Source organism: Lissotriton vulgaris, chromosome 1_1, assembly GCF_964263255.1.
Source record: "Lissotriton vulgaris chromosome 1_1, aLisVul1.2, whole genome shotgun sequence".
Lineage (NCBI taxonomy): Eukaryota > Metazoa > Chordata > Amphibia > Caudata > Salamandridae > Lissotriton > Lissotriton vulgaris.
In genome coordinates, this window is record NC_141685.1 from 817,815,076 (window position 1) to 817,835,408 (window position 20,333).

General features: G+C 49.8%; 1 protein-coding gene across 1 annotated transcript in view; it reads left to right on the forward strand.

Moving 5' to 3' along the window:
- The window catches only part of RNF2 (ring finger protein 2), a 202,483-nt gene that overhangs the window by 118,211 nt on the left and 63,939 nt on the right, over positions 1-20,333 (forward strand). The gene's annotated exons all lie outside the window — the stretch shown is intronic.

Genomic DNA, 20,333 nt, shown 5'->3' on the forward strand with positions numbered 1-20,333 from the left:
CCCATTCGAAGGGGACACAGGCCATCCGACACAGGCTCTCAGAATTGTCGGCCGATCGGACGGGGCACAGAACGTTTGGCAGGATTTGTTCTGGGGTCACCAGGTGACAGCGGACGGCCGTCACACTGGCCCCCGTGTCACGCAGGGCTTCGGCCTTGCGCCCGTTTATGTTCACCCACTGGCTGTATTTCCTGGTGTTGGCGGGTAGGGGAGCCCGCGGGATCATGTCTCTTCCCCCTAGGCAAGCCAGGACCATGGCGGCAGGTTCCCACTCGGGCTGCTCCCGCTCGTACTCTTCATGCTCTTCGGAGATTTGTTCTTCTCCCAGGGCGGCGGCAGCGACCTGGCGGGGCCCGGGAGTCTGGTTCTTTGGGCAGTTCGGGTCACTGGCATAGTGGCCGACTCGCTGGCATCGGTGACAAGTAACATTGCCACGGAATCCCGGGCGCATCGGGGGGTTGCCCCGGCCGGCCGGGGGCGGGGTGTTGTTAGCGGGAGCGGCCGGGATGGCGTCTCTGCCCCGGCCCTGGCCTCCTCCTCGGGGACGATGATGACCTTGGTTGGTTCTGTTCTGCTCGTTTGGCCCACTCCGGGCCACTCGGGTGCTTTCCCATCGGTCAGCCTCAGCGGCGAGCTGCCGTGGTTCAGTCAATTTACTGTCAAGGAGGTGCTGCCTGAGCTCGATGAAGCAGTTGTTGGAGAGGTGCTCCCACACGATGAGGTTGAAGAGCTGCTCGTAGGTTGTTACGTGGCTACCCTTGATCCATCCCTCGAAGGCTCGGCTGAAATAGTTCACATACTCGACCCAAGTTGTACCCGGGATCCGTTTGCAGTCGCGGAACCTCTGGCGGTACATCTCGGGCGTGAGTCCGTATCGAGTGAGGAGGGCGGCCTTCATGTGGTCATAGGAGGTGGTCTGGGAGCTGTAGCAGGGCATCGCGGCCTTCATTGACGAACCTCCCCCATAGCCCGGCTCCCCAGTCACTTCGATCAATCCGGTGGGAGGTCATGGCGATCTCGTAGGCCTTGAACCACTGCTGTATGTCGTCATTTCGCAAATATTCTCTGACGACATCCTTGGGGATGTGGACCTTTGGTTCGGTAGTGCCCGGGGTGTGCGGGCGCTCGGGCACCCCTAGATCTTTATTCTGTTTCCGTATTTCTATTTCTGCTAGCTTGCACTCGTGTTTGTATGCCAGTTTTTTCTCTTCGAGTTCTCTCTGCCTCTGTTTCTCTTCCCGTTCCTCTCGGAGCCGGAGGTGTTCTAAGTTCATCTTTTGTTCCGCCAATTTCAGCTCTCCGTCCAACCGGAGCCGCGCCAACTCCAATTCGTGGAGTCGGCTTTTCTCTCGTTCTGGGATCTCTTCCGGGGAGAGACCCGTTCTCCTTTCTTCCGTCGGAGTGTGGGTTGTCTCGGGTGTCTCGCGGTCTTGGCTTCGGGGTGCAGCCGCACCCGTTTCTGCCCAAGATTCTAGGGCGTGTTTGAAGTCCTCTTTTGTGCTCAGCCCGGTGGTAGCAATGCCTAGTTCCATGCAAAATTGTTTCAGTTCTTTGTGGTTGTATTCTTCTAATTTCTCCATTCAGAAATTTTCCTGTGGATCCGCTCTCTTTCGTTGACATTGTGGTTGAGTCGTGGGGTGAGTTACTTTCTGTACGTTACGCGTTGGTTCGGATCGCGCCGCTGGCCACCAATGTTAGACGGGGACCTGGAGGGTCGGCCGAGGACAAGGGGAGAGGCCTCCGAGGAGGGCCGTCTCCAGCGATCGTACAGACAAGTAACTTCCCCCCCACAGATAGACACCACACAGGGATAAGGTTAACGCTCTTTATATGCAGTTCTTTAAGCAGGGTATCACGATACAGTGAGGTCGGGACACGAGGGTCCTCGGAATTCTAGTCTCTTGGTAGGGGAAAGGGGGTAGCGGGAAAGTCTTGATACCGATCTGGTATGGGGGTGAAATGATGGATAGCTCACAATCCTCGAGCTCGGAGTTCTGGAGGGTCGGGCCGCGGCAGCGCCAGCAGGTCCCTACGATGTAGATGGAAGAGGGCCGCGGCAGCGCCAGCAGGTCCCTAGGACGGTGTAGGTTGCAGAGGGCCGCGGCAGCGCCAGCAGGTCCCTGGGACGATGTAGGTTGCAGAGGGCCGCGGCAGCGCCAGCAGGTCCCTGGGACGATGTAGATTGCAGAGGGCCGCGGCAGCGCCAGCAGGTCCCTTGGACGATGTAGGTTGCAGAGGGCCGCGGCAGCGCCAGCAGGCAGGACGATGATTCACAAGGCAGGGCTGCGGCAGCGCCAGCAGTCCGTCAAGGATGAGTTCTTCACGGGGTCTCTCGACTCCAGGATACAACTGCCTTCCTGCTCTGGTGCTGCCTCAGTTATAGGTCTGGCGCCCTTTGATGTCCGGACCCTCGCACTTGGAGGTCGGGAGGTCCGGGATGAGGGAGTCCAGACACCCAGCAGGGTGGTGGAGCCAGCGCCCGGGGAGGCTGGGGGCGATCGGCACCTGGCGGGGGAGAGCCATCGACACTTCTTTCTCCCATTGACCTGCCAAGTGGTCCGTTCACCTCCGGGGTAGATGGTGGTGCCGGGGCCTGGTCGGGGTCGAGCGGAGGCCACGCGGCCTCGTGGTGCAGTGTCCAAGATGGCGGCTGGGCCGGGCAATGGTGCTGACGGTGGCCCGGGCCAGTGATACAGAGATATCCGGGAGCAGGCGTCCCGTAGTGGACGGGTTGCGGGTTGCTTCTGTAGGTAGCACCTGGAGAGCCGGTGTCTGGGCCCTGTCATGCGGGGAGGGAGCGAGCCCTTCATGGGGCCTGTCCAACAGGCCCACACGGGTCACCACTGCGGCCTCTCCTCATGACAATGGGATTCACTAGACAGTGCTCCCTGTCTTCCTTGGGTGGCCCCTCTGACTGCTCAATCGGCACAGCAATAGGTTGTTCTTCATAGCGGCCACCTCTGGCATACAGGGTTCCTGCCTCACACCAGCAATGGCCCAATAGGCATGTCAATCCTCACAGCAGCTCCCTCTGGCATATAAGACCGCCGACTCACATTGCACATGGTTACCAGCCCGATCGATACACCAATCATCACTGCGGCCTCCTCTGGCACACGGGGTGCCAGCTTAAAACTGCACATGTGCACCTACCTGATGCGTGCAGCAGAGGTCACAGCTCACTTCATGGCGACCTTACTTTGGCCTACGGGGGTCGCTGACCTAAACCTGCTTATGGGCAGTGACGATCAGTGCAGCAAAGTTCATGACTTTCTTCATGGTGGTCCTTCTCTGGCATACAGTGGGTTGCTGACTTAAAACCTGCACACAAGCAATGACCCAATTGGTGGAGCAGCTTTCTTGTCGCACCTTGCTACAAGGATCCACTCGCCAGGATACCCCGCTGGACTTCACTTCCTCTAGCTCTCCTCTTTGACCTTTCTCTGAATCAAAGAGCAACATTTGAAATGTGCAGGAGAGCTCTTCTTTCTCAAGTGTGAGTCCCACCCAGCATACAGGAATGCAGCAATCCACAAATTTGTCTGGACGAGCATGAATAGGTAGAGTCATCCACCCAGTCAGCCCTCCACTGAGAGTTATTGGCTTGGCCAATGTCTTTTAGCCATGTTGTACAGCAGCTTGACTAAAGGTTAGTAGCGTAAAGTGGAGAGCGCCGTGGCGTAGAGGAGAGTGGAGTAGAAGAGAGTATGGTGGCGTAGAGTGGTGCGGAATGTAGTGGCATAGAGTAGAGTGGGGTAAAGTGGTGTAGAGTGGCATTGTGTGGATTTGAGTGCTCTGGAGGAGAGTGGCTAAGAGTGTTGTGGAGTGGCATAGAGTAGAATGCTGTAAAGTGACATTGTGTTGAGTAGAGTGGCGCAGAGTGAAATGGAACAGAGTAGAGTGGAGTGGCACAGAGTAGAGTGGCGTGGCTTGGTGTAGAGTAGTACAGTTATGGGTGTTGCAAAAAGATGAGGAAGAACAAAGGAGGATCACATATACTTGGCCAATGCTCCATGTGAGGAGCTAACCCAAGAAAGGAAGGGAAGTCCATGAGAGCTAATAAATTGAAAGATTGCAAGCTAGACTGACAACGAAAACAACTAATGGCATACTGTGAGTGGGATGAAAGCCCAATTGCAAACAATACGTCTTGCAGCACAATACCTAAAAATGGCCTGTTCACTTCAATTGATCACTACAACCTATGATTTCACCACTGCTGTTGTGCTGCTTAACTTCTGGCAAAGTCAGTCGCTTTTCACAACTATTAGTGTAGCACTTTGGGTACCCCTACTGGTGCAACAAGACCGCAATCCGTAAGACAGTCCTATGTCCTGGCACACGATCTGTGTTTGACCATGATATTAAAAGTGATCACCAGGGATTCAGACATCATTGAAGTTGTGGTACTCAGAGCAGGGGTACACACTTGCCACCATGCAAGGGACTTTTCCATCCCAACAACCACCATGCATCATTAAATCTGAATACCCAGTATCTCATACGAAGAAACTGCGGAAACAACTGTGCTAAGGTTTATACTTGAAGACCGTTGTAAAGTATTTCTCACGTTTTCTGTCTATCTGCAGATGATTTGCAGGTGAACAAAAATCATATTAATGTGCGAATGATTATTCCTCTATTTCTTTGTAGATTTGTTTACTAATATAAGTGACGTGCTTCTGTTCACAATCTCTTAGGTCTAGAATGAAAAAATTGCTCAGCGAATGCTGATCTTTGCTTTGCTGTAGGTTTTCTTTGATGACTGATGGAACCATTAATGACTTTTACTAATGTCAAATAATATTTCACACCTTAGGCCAAATTTCGGTGGGTTGGGAAGTGTTTTCGTCCCCAAGTTCTCACTTCAGCTTCCAAATATGTTTCACAGCTTATTGCATGTTCTGTTTAACCGTATTTCGTTGTAGGTTGAAGGCTAGCTGTTGTCTTTCTTTTCACAGCAGGAAGAAAGTTTGGACTTGTGATTCCTTCTGACAAGGAAAATGTATGTGATTTTATTTGTTTTGAGGGTCATGTCTCCTTGCAGCCATTTATAGTGACTTTGCAGTGTAGTTTTTAGGTCTCGCGACCTATCAATGCGCGCAAGCACATTGAGCGGAGCGAGAATTCAAGTGCTCAAAATGCTCGTCAAACCAAGGGTTTCGTTCCTGCGGTTTTCTTTAAGTTCACGTGAATTACGTGACCAAACAAGCACGTGCATCAGCCTCCCTCCCTCCCTCCTAATCCTGCCATTTGCCACACTCCTTGCCTCTGCCGCAAAGGACTCCTCCCCCCGTCGACACCCCCTACAGTCTCACCGTGAGCTCCTCGCTCACATTCGACGTTCTAGGTATGATACACTTTCATTTCAAGATTTGTTATGTTTTACATTTTGCTCGCTGTAATTTCTCGTATCCGAACTAGTACTACGTGTCCATTTGTTAAAATGTTACACCCATTGAGCATGTTGAAGTTTTTTCACTTTTGATGCTCGTAACTTTATTATTCACATTCTCCATTTGAAATTGCATATCGTGACTTGCCCCTTTAACCACCAACTACACGCACCGTCACTTCCGTACTTAACCACACCCTCCTTCACTACGTCACATGCTGACATGTTTTCAATGGCATGGACTCAGAATTGCCGGTAGTACCGCATACATATGCCGTATCAATTGTGCACACTGGTAAGCGCCTAGCACTTGACTTTTTTAATATACGTCTTTTCTGTTTATTTTAACCCCGCACATGGTTTATCTTGCCACGGCCATTGAGAGTGTTCGTTAATGGTTCACGGACGTCTCTTTAGTCACGATGCGTCGCAGTTCCACAGCGTTTTATTTACCTCGAGTCTTATCATGTTCTGTACACGTACCCGTATTGACAGCATGAACTCCTTTTACTTTTATTTGATAAGCACGTTTTCTGTTATCCAGAAACTTGTCACTTCGACAATAGTATTCATTACATCGAGTCTACTTAATGTTCACCGCGTTGTTCACATTCATGAATCCTACACTTTCTTGAAATGCACAGTGGATCTCACACAGAACTACGGTGATGGTCTCACTCAGTGGTGATTCCACATCAGTTACGTTGTCTACTTTTATTTATCATAGTTTTGCAGCGTGAATCTTTCTGGATTCACTATGCTGTGCATATTCCGCGGTCTTGTGGTTGGGTCCGGATTCGTAGTCTTTTCTTTTTTTTTTTTTTTTTTTTGTAGCCCTTGTGGGCGTCGGCGTCACACCTCCTCGGGTGCATTTCCGGTGACGTCGGCATGCTTCCTGCGGAAGCTCCCACTCTTGGGCGCCATCTTCAGATTCTTTTTTTCCGCGGTCGGGTCTGGATCGTTCCCGTTGGGCTCCAGACATTTTTGGAGAAAGTACTGAAAAGAATTGAAGTTGGAGAAGATATTGGAAGAAGAAGACTAGAGAAGGCTTCGCAGAACATTGACGAAGAGAAAAGAAGGAGAAATCCTCGAGAACTTCGACGATCGTCGACGTCCACGCGGTCAGGGAGGCCTGAACGCTCGAGGATGGACAACACGCCGTTTAAGTTCTGCCCGAACTGCAGACACAAGTACGCGCAGAAAGACCAGCACCCGGTTTGCAACCTTTGCTTACCGGTAGAACACAGAAGCGAGGACTGCAACGCCTGCGCCGTCTTCGCCCAGAAGAACCTTCGTGTGAGGAAGAGCCAGAGGGTAGCACACGCCACCCTCGAAGAAAAAGCCCCAACGCCATCGCTGTACGAGCTGGGGATGTCCTCGGAGGAAGAGGACAACGCTGCCGCCGAAGACGACAGCTACACGGTCGTAGAGACCGATTACAAGAAGACACCTGATAAGGTAGGAGACTCGACGTCCCACAAGAACACGAGAGACTCTGAGTCTCGAAAATACGAGGCCAAGAGCCCGAAGGCGCCGACGCAGAGACATCTGCCGTCCGCGACCACAAGTAGGCCCAGCGGATCCTCGGAGAAGGAGTCCCTGGTGCCGAAAGCTGTTGACCAGCAGAAAGCGTCGAAGATCGTCGCCGAAAGGGACCGATCGACGTCGAGGGAGAAAGACCCTAAAGCCTCGGCACCGTCCAAGGACCCGAAAACCAGTTCGACGTCCAAGCCGTCGACGCCGAAAGTCTCGCCGCCGAACCAGGCGACGAAGAGAGGGGCCGAACGCTCCGAGCCGAACACGCGGCCGAGGTGGAAAGGAAAAGACGTCGGCTAGAAGCCGAGATGGCAAGTCTCTTGCAGCGGAGAAAGGAAGTCGCCGCCGAGATGAGTGCCTTCACGATTCCACACAAGACCAAGCACACCGTGCTAGATCTGGTCGAGGAGGAAGAGGAACGGGTCGACGACCATGTGCCTGGCGACGAGATGGTCGACGACCGGGAAGCTGAAGAGAATCCCTACGAGGATTAAAGCTATGAGGACGAAGAGGGCAGTAGGGTGGACGCCGAGTCGGTCACCTCTGACCCACGCGAGGAGGATTACCTGGACGTCGACACCGAGAGCCCGGAAGAGCCGGTCGACTCATACCCCTCGAGACCCTCGCCGCCGGACGACATCGGGGCGTACAACTCGGCGATACAATCGGCCGCAGCTGCATTCAAGTTAAAGCTCGACGAAGAAAAGCAGAAAGCAGACTTCCTGCTAGAGACATTGCTTCCTACACAGACAAGAAGCCAGTTCCTCCCAATGCTCGAGAGCGTCTTGGCTCAGGGAAAGGAAGCGTTCAAAGAGCCCGCAACGTGCAAGGCGGTAACTCCCAGAACAGAGAAGAAATACAAGCACTCCTCGAAGGACCCGGCCTACATTCGAGGCGAGGTCTCCGCTGACTCCATTATCACGGCCACAGCTAGGAAGAGGGCGAGCGTACCCACTACCTCGGGCCCACCACCGGATAAGGAGAGCAAGAGGATGGATCTGGTGGGGAGAAGGATCGAGCGAAATGCCGCGACCCACTGGCGCATGGCTAATTCCAACGCCCTGTTAAACAGACACATGTACCAGATCATGGAGGGGCTGGGGCAGTTGGTGAAGGACCTACCCCAAGATGCCAGGCAGAAGGCCGAAAAATTGGTCGAAGAAGGGAAAAACGCGGCAAATTCTTGCCTTAAGACGGCCCTGGACGGAGCAGACACCGCCAGCAGGCTCATGATGATGGGTGTCACGGAAAGGAGACACGCCTGGCTCAGGATCTCAGGGTTCAAACCCGAGGTGCAACACAGTATCCTGAACACACCGTTCAACGGCGAAACACTTTTCAGGACAACGGTGGACGACAAACTATGCCAACTCAAAAAAGATAACGAGACGGCAAGATCCATGGGGGCATTGCAGTTCAGAGGCAACAGGAGAGGCACCCCGGCACGGAGGCCCGGCGGGAGAGGTGGAAACCAGCCAGGTACATCGCACCAGGCCTTCCAGCAGACGCACCAGGCAGACCCGCAGGCTCAGCAAGGTCACCAGAAGCAATCCTGGCAATACCAGCCAAGAGGTCAGTCCTTTCGAGGGAGAAATGGCCGTGGCCAGAACAGAAGAGGGGGCCAGCAGCCCACCTCAAAGTGACTTCAGACACCTACGGGTGCCCAAACACAGGAAAGATCCCAGGGGGCACCACGTACGAAGGGGTCAGGACAGTCTAGAGACCTACGACCACATGACACCAGTGGGAGGAAGATTAAAGCTCTATCTCCAAGAGTGGAGAGAAATAACATCAGACAAATGGATCCTAAACATCATCCAATTCGGATACTGCTTGGAGTTGGAAAAAAAGCCAACAAACAGAAAGCCAAGGGGGAAGCCACCAGCAAGAGAACAGCTGGCGAGACTTCAGGAAGAAGTGCAAGAACTTCTACAAAAACAGGCCATAGAAAGAGTTTCCTTCAGGGAAAGGAACAAGGGAATATACTCAACGTACTTCCTAGTACCAAAGGTCGACGACAAAATGAGACCCATCCTAGACCTAAGGTTCCTCAACAAATTCATAAGAACACAAAAGTTCAAAATGACCTCCCTGCAGGAGGTGCTGCCGCAATTGCAGGTCGGAGACTTCATGGTCACGATAGACCTCAAGGACGCCTACTTACACATACCGATGAACGAAAAGCACAAGCATATGCGCAGGTTCGCAATCGGAGGAGGCCACTACCAGTTCACAACACTGGCCTTCGGACTGAAATCAGCACCAAGGGTATTCACGAAGTGCCTCGCGGCAGTCGCAGCGCACCTACGAAGGCAGGGGATACACGTATACCCTTACCTGGACGACTGGCTGATGAAAGCAAACTCCTACCAGAAGTGCAAGCAGCATGCACATACAGTGACGAACACGCTCATAAACCTGGGGTTCTCCGTCCATTGGAAGAAATCATCAATGGAGCCGGAACAAGTGAAGATCTTCCTGGGGGCAGAGATCAACACCTTACAGGGCAAAGTGTTTCCCAGCGAGAAGAGAGCGAGGGTGCTGGTCAAGGAAACTCGCCTCTACCGGAAGGGACAAGCTCGGACAGTGAGGACTGCGAGCAAGATCATGGGGATGATGGCATCGTGCATCCACCTAGTGCCGAATGTGCGGCTCCACATGAGACCCATGCAAGAATGGCTCCAGGAACAATGGTCACAGGCTTAGGGCAGTTGGGAGGATCTTGTGGTGGTGACGCACGCAGTGCAGAAGGAGATGGCATGGTGGACCTTGGAGAACTTAACAAGGGGACAGCCTCTAACACTCCCAACTCCGACAGTGACCATCACCACAGACGCATCCCTGAAGGGATGGGGCGCTCACATGGAGGAGCTCAAAGTGAGGGGTCTTTGGACGCCAGCAGATGCGACGAAGCACATCAATTACCTCGAATTGAAGACGATCTTCCTTGCACTGAAAGCCTTCCAGACAAGACTGTACAGGCAGAGGGTGTTGATACAGACAGACAACACCACGGCGATGTTCTACATCAACAAACAGGGTGGAACACAGTCATCAACGCTTTCGACGCTGGCGCAGGAGATATGGAGGTGGGCCATCCCTCTCCAGATAGACCTGCTAGCCATACACCTACCAGGGAAGGAGAACATTCAGGCAGACTGGCTGAGCAGGCAGACCTCAGCATCCCACGAATGGGAGCTCAATGCTCAAGAGACGAGGAGGCTGTTCAACAGGTGGGGAACACCGTCAGTGGACCTGTTTGCAACACGCCAGAATGCGAAATGCCGAAACTTCGCATCCAGACAACACGAAGAAGGGTCCCTTGGGAATGCCCTATGGATAGACTGGTCCGGGAAATTTGCATACGCTTTTCCCCCGATACCACTGATACACAGAGTACTGAGCAAGTGCAGAGCGAGCACCATGACCCTGATACTGGTCGCGCCACAGTGGGCGAGACAGACATGGTACTCGCAGATCATGGAGATGGCGCAGTGTGCACCCCACAGATTCGCCAGAAGAAAAGACCTGCTCTCCATGCAGAACGGAGAGGTGCTGCACCCAGAACCAGAGAGCATGAGCCTAGTAGCATGGCTCCTGAGGACGTAGAGTTCGCACATCTGAGACTGCCCGAGAGCACCCTAAGGGTCCTTCGGGAGGCACGAAGGCCCAGCACAAGGAAGTGCTATGTCGCAAAGTGGAAAAGATTCACGGTTTGGTGCAGGAGGGAAAGACTCCAAAACAAAATGAAAAAGGACTCCACGGTACTGAAGTACCTGACACACCTACTGGAGAAAAACCTTAGCTCGTCCTCGTTGAGAGTTCACCTGGCGGCTATAGTGGCATACACAAGGGGTGAGATGGGCAGAAGCTTCTTCACATCACAAGTTGTAAAGAGGTTCCTGGAAGGAGCAAAAAGGATTGCACCACCCAAGCGGGTGCCAGAGGGGGCACGCGCCCACTCCACTAGAAAAAAGGGGGCTACAATAGCCTTCCTGGCCAATACACCCATACAAGACATATGCCTGGCGGCAACATGGGCTTCGGTGCACACATTCACGAAACACTATTGCGTGGATGTGCAAATGAACAAGGAAGCACAAGTCGGACAAAGGGTGCTCCAGCATATATTCAGAAACCAGAGCTCATCTTCCACCCAGCCGCCACGGAAATGAGAAACCGCTACGAAATCGATGCACAGCATAGTGAATCCAGAAAGATTCACGCTGCAAAACGAATAGTTTCTTACCTGTCGGTGTAGTTTTGCAGCTTGAAGATCTTTCTGGATTCACTAGCGAACCCACCCACCTCCGCCAGAAAGATGAGGCTGGAGAGAGAAGAGGTGGTCAAAAAAAAAAATAGGAGGAGAAGTAAGAGAATATAAGGACAAGTGGTAAAGAAATTATCACCTGAATAGAACATTGCCATTGCTTCGGAAAAGAAAGAAACACGGAAAAAAGAATCCGAAGATGGCGCCCAAGGCTGGGAGCTTCCGCAGGAAGCATGCCGACGTCACCGGAAATGCACCCGAGGAGGTGTGACGCCGACGCCCACAAGGGCTACAAAAAAAAAAAAAAAACAAAGAAAAGACTACGAATCCGGACCCAACCACAAGACCGCGGAATATGCACAGCATAGTGAATCCAGAAAGATCTTCAAGCTACAAAACTACACCGACAGGTAAGAAACTATTCGATACTCCCCTGATGAAGGCCGAGTGCCGAAATGCATAGGGAAGGAATTCACGTGCAAACAATATCGATGATGTATGCTGCAATACTTTAATCAATTTATTTGGATTGCAAACAACAATTGAGATTAAGACTTTTCATGGATCTATGTTTTGAAGAATAAAAACATTCTCATTCAAACTTGTTCTCGAGAACTTTGCAGTTTAGTTTTGCTGTGTGATACAGCACTTTAAGCTGCAGTGCCCAGAGAGATACCTCCACGGATGTGGAGGTTCTACTTGGATTTATATTATTTACGTTCCCGAGCGGGGAACGATTCACTGGCGCACGGCACATGTCTTTAACTGGACCCAATAACACGCAGTGCACGATCGCACTTCATAAATATAATAAGAACACAACTCTGCTCCTCCCGCACATCAATACCCAACTTATATAGGCCACATGACCGGTGCACTCTTCCATCAAGAGCACTTCCATGAAGTACCATGTTACTCGTCCACAAATCAGAATCTGCACTGATCAAGGTAATGAAGCGGTGTGTAAATGCAACAATAGCACAAAGGAAACACATTCTGCCTTTTTATCTTGGTAGCTATAGTCTATAGTTTATAGTGGCTCAGCTATAGTCCAGTGGACTCAAGCACTTCAGTCTAAACAGGACCACCTCAAACTGATATTTCAGCACGTTGCCTACTATACATGAAAGCCTTGTACAAACATTGATGACACTTACCCCGTAATCTATACCAGTGCAATCTAAGTACTCACACTGCACTCTCCAGCATTTTCAAGCAGCCTCAGAGCTCCCAATGCTTCGACAAAACACAATCGCACATAAATGAATATTACAGTTTTTAAGTGTCTCAGTGCAGAATCTCCCACAATTGGGCAATTGATAAAATAACCACTCTATTAGTAATGCTTATATTGTGCCATAACTTGCATTTATTATTTGTTTTACTCATCAAAACCATGCAGTTTGCTTTCTGCCTCGCCACATAAAAATACCCTCCTAATCCTGCTTCCCTCCGGCCATTTGCCACACTCCTTGCCTCTGCCGCAAAGGACTCCTCCCCCCGTCGACACCCCCTACAGTCTCACCGTGAGCTCCTCGCTCACATTCCCGCCCCCCCCACCAGGCTCTCCCGCCCCCCATCCGGCTTCACTCCGGCCATTTGCCACACTCGTTGCCTCTGCCGCAAAGGACTCCTCCCCCCGTCACTCTCCAAAACAGCTTTGTTTGCTCTTCTTTTCGCTTGTATTCCGTGAGCTCCTCGCTCACATTCCCGCCCCCCCACCAGGCTCTCCCGCCCCCATCCGGCTTCCCTCCGGCCATTTGCCACACTCCTTGTTTCTCTCGTTTTCCTTCTCTCTCATTTCTCTTCTCTGTAATTTTCTCCTTTCTGTTTCTCTTTCACAAAGTTTCATCTTTTTTCGGGTTTCCTTTTTTCTTTCTTCCCGCATGCTTTGCAAAATGTGTGGTAGATGGCCTTTACCTCTTCTCAGACAGCCAATTGCGGGTGGGAAATCGTAGTGCAGTGCAGCCCTACTGTACTGAACTTGGTTGTCTAAAGGAGAGCCTTCCAACTATGTGGAAATGTAACAGAATACATGTGCTACCATTATAGTACTGATTCGTATTTTTCTACCGCAGATGTGGGACGAAAGTTCTCTTTTACCCTTAGTCATACATGCAAACCCTTCAGTGGGTGCGTTATAGAAATAGTGACTGCTCACTATTGCGAACGTGTGATGAATGAAGACTGAACTTGATCACGTGCATTAATGTACACTGACATCACCAACACCGACCATTCTATTGCGCGGACAGTCACGCAGGGTCACCGTTCTGAAACACATTATGTCGTCACGTGCTTTGCATTGTGATGTCAGATGCTGCCGTATGGTCTCGAGATGGAGCAGCTCGGACATTTTCATTCCACCGCTGCGTGCCTGACTGCAAAGGGAGGTTAGTATTTGCATCTAAGCGGTACGGTCCGTGTTTTGTTCTTTTTAACAAATTCATATTATTCCAGAGGTGTAAATATCTGTGCTGCAGCAGGTACAGTTCCACCGTGGCCCGGTACACCCCTATTGATGCGTTTTCCTATAAACTAGGGACAGTTGCTTGCATTAGGGCCCTTGGCATCCCTGCTATGCCACTGTATTTTTCAATTCTTGTACAAGTGGGGTTTTGTCCGATACTGTGGCCGGGTAGGACAATATTTAATTCAGAAGAAAAGGAGGACCCGGTCACTGTTTTTTGTTCTGCTATCTTTTTTATTTAGAGCAGAATCATACACTAAGGTGTTTAATCCTTAGATGTATATTTTTATTTTGTTTGGATACTTCAGAAAAATACACCGATTTTTACATAATCATGACAGTCCGAAGATTTACTTGCTGTCTTGCACCTAGACAAATATATTTACAAGTGACTACAAACATACATTACTGTGAAAACAAGAAAGAAATTGAACATTTGTAACAATTCAAAACAAAAACATTCAACAAACAAATTACATTTTTTGTGAAAGTACCCTGTCCACTATTTCTGTATCAGGCCACTAGGATGCAATAATTGTTCTATTTTTTGGCCTAATAGCGCAAAGGCAAGTATCGCAATAACATTCAATTATGTTTAGTAGTTTGAAAGAAAGCCTTATGCGCGACAAGAAAACATTCGGAATTAAGACGAATGAATAATAATAAGCCAGTGAGCCGACGCGTTTCTGAGCCTGTCTCTCTACTTATTCAGGCTCTTCTTCAGGGCTTCAGGGCTGGGTACCTGTGTGAATATAAGTGAAGGGCATATTTAGTTTGGGACCCTTACCTATGTTGTCACTAGCTTAGTTAAGCCTGCATTGTTATTACCTTATTTTTCAGGTTAACAATTATCTTGATCGTGTTTCGGATTTCTTGGAGGACTCGTTGTATTCTGCAATGGAAGCAGTGATATAATGTCTGTTTCCTAGTGATATTATGTAACGCTATTTAGTAAGAATCATTGGACGCTTCACTCATGTGATTTCCAGGCAGAGCGTTTTCGACTAAGTTGTAGATTTCGGTTTGTTAAGTTGACTGTCGCTAAGGCTGCAAAGTTAACAAACATGTTTTTTTAGAAATAATCGATTTTCTTTGGAGCGAGAACTTAACAATGATCGACAGGCAACTGCTTTTGTCAGCACTTACTTCTTGGTGTTCAGTTAGGCGCGGAGGTTTTTAAGATTGCTTTTTAAATTGTCACTTTACATATTTTGACTTGCACTTACTGAATAAATAGTATTTTCCTCTGCTACCCGCCCTGGTCCATCGCGGCTGGTGCCGTTTGTGTGGAGGGTGAGGCGAGCCGCCATCTTGGGTGGAGCTGGACCGGATCTAGCGGTCTAGTTCTCCCGGGAGGCAGGCCTTAAAACACTTCCTCGTTCTGGGCTACTCGAGAACGCTTGGCTGGTGGCAGCAGCCCGGCCCTCGAGGAACCTCGGACTCGTTTCTCTGACACTTCAGTCACTTGGTAGTCATTGCAAGCGCTGTAGCGCGATCAAAGCGCCAGTGCGCTCGAATTTTTTAAATTGCTTTTTAAATTGTCACTTTACATATTTTGACTTGCACTTACTGAATAAATAGTATTTTCCTCTGCTACCCGCCCTGGTCCATCGCGGCTGGTGCCGTTTGTGTGGAGGGTGAGGCGAGCCGCCATCTTGGGTGGAGATGGACCGGATCTAGCGGTCTAGTTCTCCCGGGAGGCAGGCCTTAAAAACAATGTGCATACAGGAGCGCAGCGGACGAGCGCAGCGGGCGCGACGAATGCGCGCCGAAGTCGCGCATAAGTCAAGCCCGTCTGCGCCCGTCCGCGGCAGACCGGGGCCTGGGGCCACGACCCCTGGACCAATCATCAAATACTCCTCACCTACGCTGCTATCACTCAGACCCCCAGATAGCGCTATACTTGCCCCGCCCGCCTACACCTTAAAACGTGCTGCCACTTACGGCATTCTGAAGCCAGAATACATTCTTGCCAAAACTCCCAAACTTAGGTCCTCCTTGCCTTCTGCTACCCCTCAGAACTCTGTGACCACCCTCAAATGCTTATACTTAAACACCAGGTCCATGGTTAAACACCACCTTGATATTTTTCTCCTGCTTCAGGCCGACAAGCCAGACTTCTTATTCCTTTCAGAGACCTGGCTTAACGAAGGATCCCTGCCTGACATTTTAGCCGCTGTCCCCTCGAATTATTACATCCTGCATGCCGACAGACCTGCCGGCAAAAGAGGCGGAGGGGTCGCTGCGATCATTCGCAGCTCCCATAAAGTCTCTTCTTTACCATCCTTAGACTTAACAGGATCTGATAATCTGATTTTTAAATTGGATACCGACTTAGGATCACTTCTTCTGATCCTTCTATACCGCCCCCCTCAAACTACGTCCACATTTACCACATCCTTCGCAGAACAACTTGCATCCCTCACTATCCCCCATGACAAAATCGTACTATTGGGAGACTTCAACCTCTGGATGGACTCTATTGAGTCTGATCCTCAGGCAGCCAGTCTTAAAGAAACCCTCCTGGATATGAACTTCACTCAACATATACATCTTCCCACCCATGATAAAGGGCATAGCTTAGACCAAATCTGGTCCCAAAACATTCTTCTTGCTATTAACTCCATCAAGCCCTGCATTTGGTCGGATCATTACCTGATCAATTTTACTATTACCATTGAAAGTAGTAGAAGGCCCCAACCTCAGCCAGGAGGAAAAACTAGACTGTGGAAGAATGTTGACATTCCTACCTTTATCGGATCCCTATCTTCCTCCCCTCCCTCACTCGACCAGGGCATTGATGAAATGGAAGAGGCTTTCTCAGGTTGGCTGCTTCAGGCAGCCGATGTTTATGCTCCCTGCACCAACTTTCCCCGCTCCCGCCCCAACGACGCACACAGGTGGTTCACACCTTTTTTGAAAAACCTTAAGCTCGAGGTCCGTCAACTGGAGCGAAAATGGCGTACAGCCTACTTAGAACAAGACAAGGATAACTACCGTAAAGCCCGCAGGGACTATCAAAAGCTTATCCTGAAACACAAAACTGAATACTTCTCTGAAAAAATACTCAAAGCTCACAATAAATCCAGAGAATTGTTCAACATAGTGGAAAACCTCAGCACCAGCGATAGAACTTCCCTTCCGATAATTCCCACTCAGGAACTTTGCAATTCACTTAATTCCTTCTTTTTTAATAAAATCTGTACCATCAAACAGAGTATCCCTACTTCTCAGCCCTCCCTTTTGTTTTCTGACATTTCTCACAACTCTGCCACTCTGGACTCATATCCCCTGATTGACAATGTCACCCTATCCAAACTTCTCACCAAAATCAAATCTGGCTCCCCCGATGACATCTGCCCTCCCCATATCCTGAAAGAAGTAGGCACCCACATCCCTGAGGGCTTACTTCCCCTGTTAAATGGATCACTCATTCAAGGGAAAGTCCCAAGCAACTTTAAAAAAGCCCTTCTCATTCCCCTCTTAAAAAAGACAGGAGCCAACCCGTTAGACCCACTCAACTACAGGCCCATTTCTCTGTTGCCATACTGCGCCAAACTTTTGGAATCCCATGTTTGTGACAGTATTTCCACTTTCTTAGAGAAATCTGAGTACCTTGCACCTAACCAGGCCGGCTTCCGCCCTTGCCATTCAACCGAAGCTGTCATTCTCTCGGTGCAGAATACCTTGAGGCGGAATGCGGACGAGGGGATCCACCAGGCTCTGGTGCTGTTGGACCTTTCTGCTGCGTTCGACACGGTCGACTATACCATCTTGGTCGACCGTGTCGAGCAGGCAGGCCTCAGAGGGCCGGCACTGAGCTGGATCCGCTCGTTCATTTCTGGCCGAACTCAATCGGTTAGACTGGGCACTTTTACAGCCCCCACCATATCCACCAACTGTGGAGTGCCTCAAGGCTCTTCGCTGTCCCCCCTGCTTTTTAATTTGTACCTGCGCCCTCTTTTGTTTTCCCTTAGAAACGCCAAGGTAACCATCTTCAACTATGCAGATGATTTGCAGCTCATCTTCCCTCTTCACACCAAGGACTCTGTGGTAGAATTTCAAAACACCATGTCCAACATTCTGAGTTGGATGAGCTGCAATCATTTGAAACTTAACCCAGGCAAGACTGAATTGGTCTTGCCTGGACAGAGTATACATAGTTGGAACCCCAGCTTCTGGCCCTCCTGCATGGGTGCCCCTCCATCTAAATCATCTTCGGTCAAAAGTCTGGGCATCCACATCAGTGAAGACCTTTCCCTGAAGAAACAGGTGGGAGCAGTCGTATCCTCCAGCTTTTTTCAACTGAAAAAAATCAAAAAAATTGCATGTTTCTTTTCTTCTGCTGCTCTCACTCAGATCGTTATCTCCTTGGTCCTATCCAGATTGGACTTTTCTAATAGTCTTTATCTTGGCATCCAAAAAGGAGAGCTTAAACGTCTCCAATTGGTTCAGAATCAAGCAGCCAGACTTCTTCTGAACATCCCTAGAAGGCAATCAGCCAGACCTGGCCTGAAACAACTACACTGGTTGCCGGTGGAACAACGTGTGGCCTTTAAAGTGGGCTGCATTTTATTCAAATCCCTACATGACACTGGCCCCCAATTCATTAGGGACCTATTTCAAAAATACAGCCCCCCGCTATCTCCGGTCCACCCATAAATCCCTCCTGATTGTGCCTCCGTACAAAAGGAAACGTCTCGGAGGCAGCTGCTTTGACCATCTCGCAGCTGCCTTATGGAACTCTCTCCCTCCTCATCTAAAACTAAGTGACAATCTCCTTAGTTTCAGACATCTTTTGAAGACCTGGCTCTTCTCTCAAGCACATCATTGAGCTGCCTCCTCCTATCATATGACTGACGTGCCCTGTTCCTTCCTACAGCGCCATGAAGCCCCCGGGCGTACGAGCGCTCTATAAATGGTAGTTAACATTAACATTAACATTATCAAACGTGGGACGCCACCTCTTGCTTTTAAATGATGTTTGAGCTGAAAAGTTTAAATTGAGTTGCATTTTAGTAGGTCATATATCTAATCGTCCTGCGTATTTTGTGTTTTTTGATAGAGTAAAACACCTACTTGGACTCTGTTTCAGGGCGTGCCGAACGCCAAGCCTTTGCTGAACGGGGCGTTACTCGTTTTCTTGTTTGTTCCGTGGGGGCCGTTAGTGCTAAAAATAATAAACGGAACATGAGTGTGTTCGTTCAATCCAGCACTCACGCAGTCATGTGAGTGCTGGATTGAACGAACACACTGAATGCCAGAACCAGTAACTGGGTCGAATGTAGCATAGACCACCGCATAAATCTAACAATCATTACGCACGTTCTGGACTACAAGTCCCAGAAGCACTAAGTCACATGTTCAAGCTTTAAACCCCCTCGTGACTTGAACATTCACTCACTTGAGGAATCACTAAGCAGACAGCAGCGTCTCACAATGACTCCACAGGTAAATGACTTCATGCGCTTCAACCAGATAGCATTCAAAAACGTGGCAAACTAAATCCTAAAACTCATGTTCCGTTTATTATTTTTAGCACTAACGGCCCCCACGGAACAAACAAGGAAACGAGTAATGCCCCGTTCAGCAAAGGCTTGGCGTTCGGCACGCCCTGAAACAGAGTCCAAGTAGGTGTTTTACTCTATCAAAAAACACAAAATACGCAGGACGATTAGATATATGACCTACTAAAATGCAACTCAATTTAAACTTTTCAGCTCAAACATCATTTAAAAGCAAGAGGTGGCGTCCCACGTTTGATAAACCAGGCGCTCCGCGCCTAACTGAACACCAAGAAGAAGTAAGTAAGAACAAGAAGGATTTGATAAAACCGTTATTTGCTGCCTTAGTTGTAGCTTGGCTGGCATTCAGTGTATCTGTAAGAGTCACCTTGAGTTAGTCCCAAGAGCGCAGATCACTGGATCTGTTGAGGTAAAAATGCAAGGTGCATGCTGTGATTGACAAAATGAGAGAAACACTTCCTGGTTGAAGTAATAGCCTAGGCAGCACAAAAAGATGATGGATCGAATGTTGAACATTGTCAAACATTCAACCCCAGTCACAGATCTGGTTTTAATCTATTGTACTTTTGCTCGCCACCCCGTTTCAGTCTGTACCCAGCCATATGCAAATCAGCCTTGACCCTGTTCTCCATGGGAACAGTTCCAGCCCGAACTGCCAGGCCAGGTCCTACCTGGACCGGATTTAACCCAGATCTGTGACTAGGGGTCAGTGTCTGAAAAGTTTCAGAGCTCCGTAATTCTCTCCTTGTGTTTGCTTTGCTCGCCCTAAGTTGGCTGGGTATGCCCAAACGTTGGTTCCTTGCTCAATTTGCCACTGGAATCCAGCTACCCTGGCTGATGAGGGGTAAAACCCAAAAATCGGTCCCAGGATGCTTGTTTCCGGTCCAGGGAAGACCTGGCTTTGTAGTTCGGCTGGACTGTTCCCATGAGGAACAGGGTCAAGACTAATTTACACATGGCTGGGTCTGAACTGAGGTGGCGAAGGGAGCTAAAGAATGATGATGGATTCAACCCAGATCTGTGACTGGGTGCGAGTGTCTGAAAAGTTTCAGTGCTCCATTTATCATCTCCTTCTCTTTACTGAAGTTATAGCCTTTACTATGAGCCTTCAGTGTCGCTTTTTCTCATAGGAACATG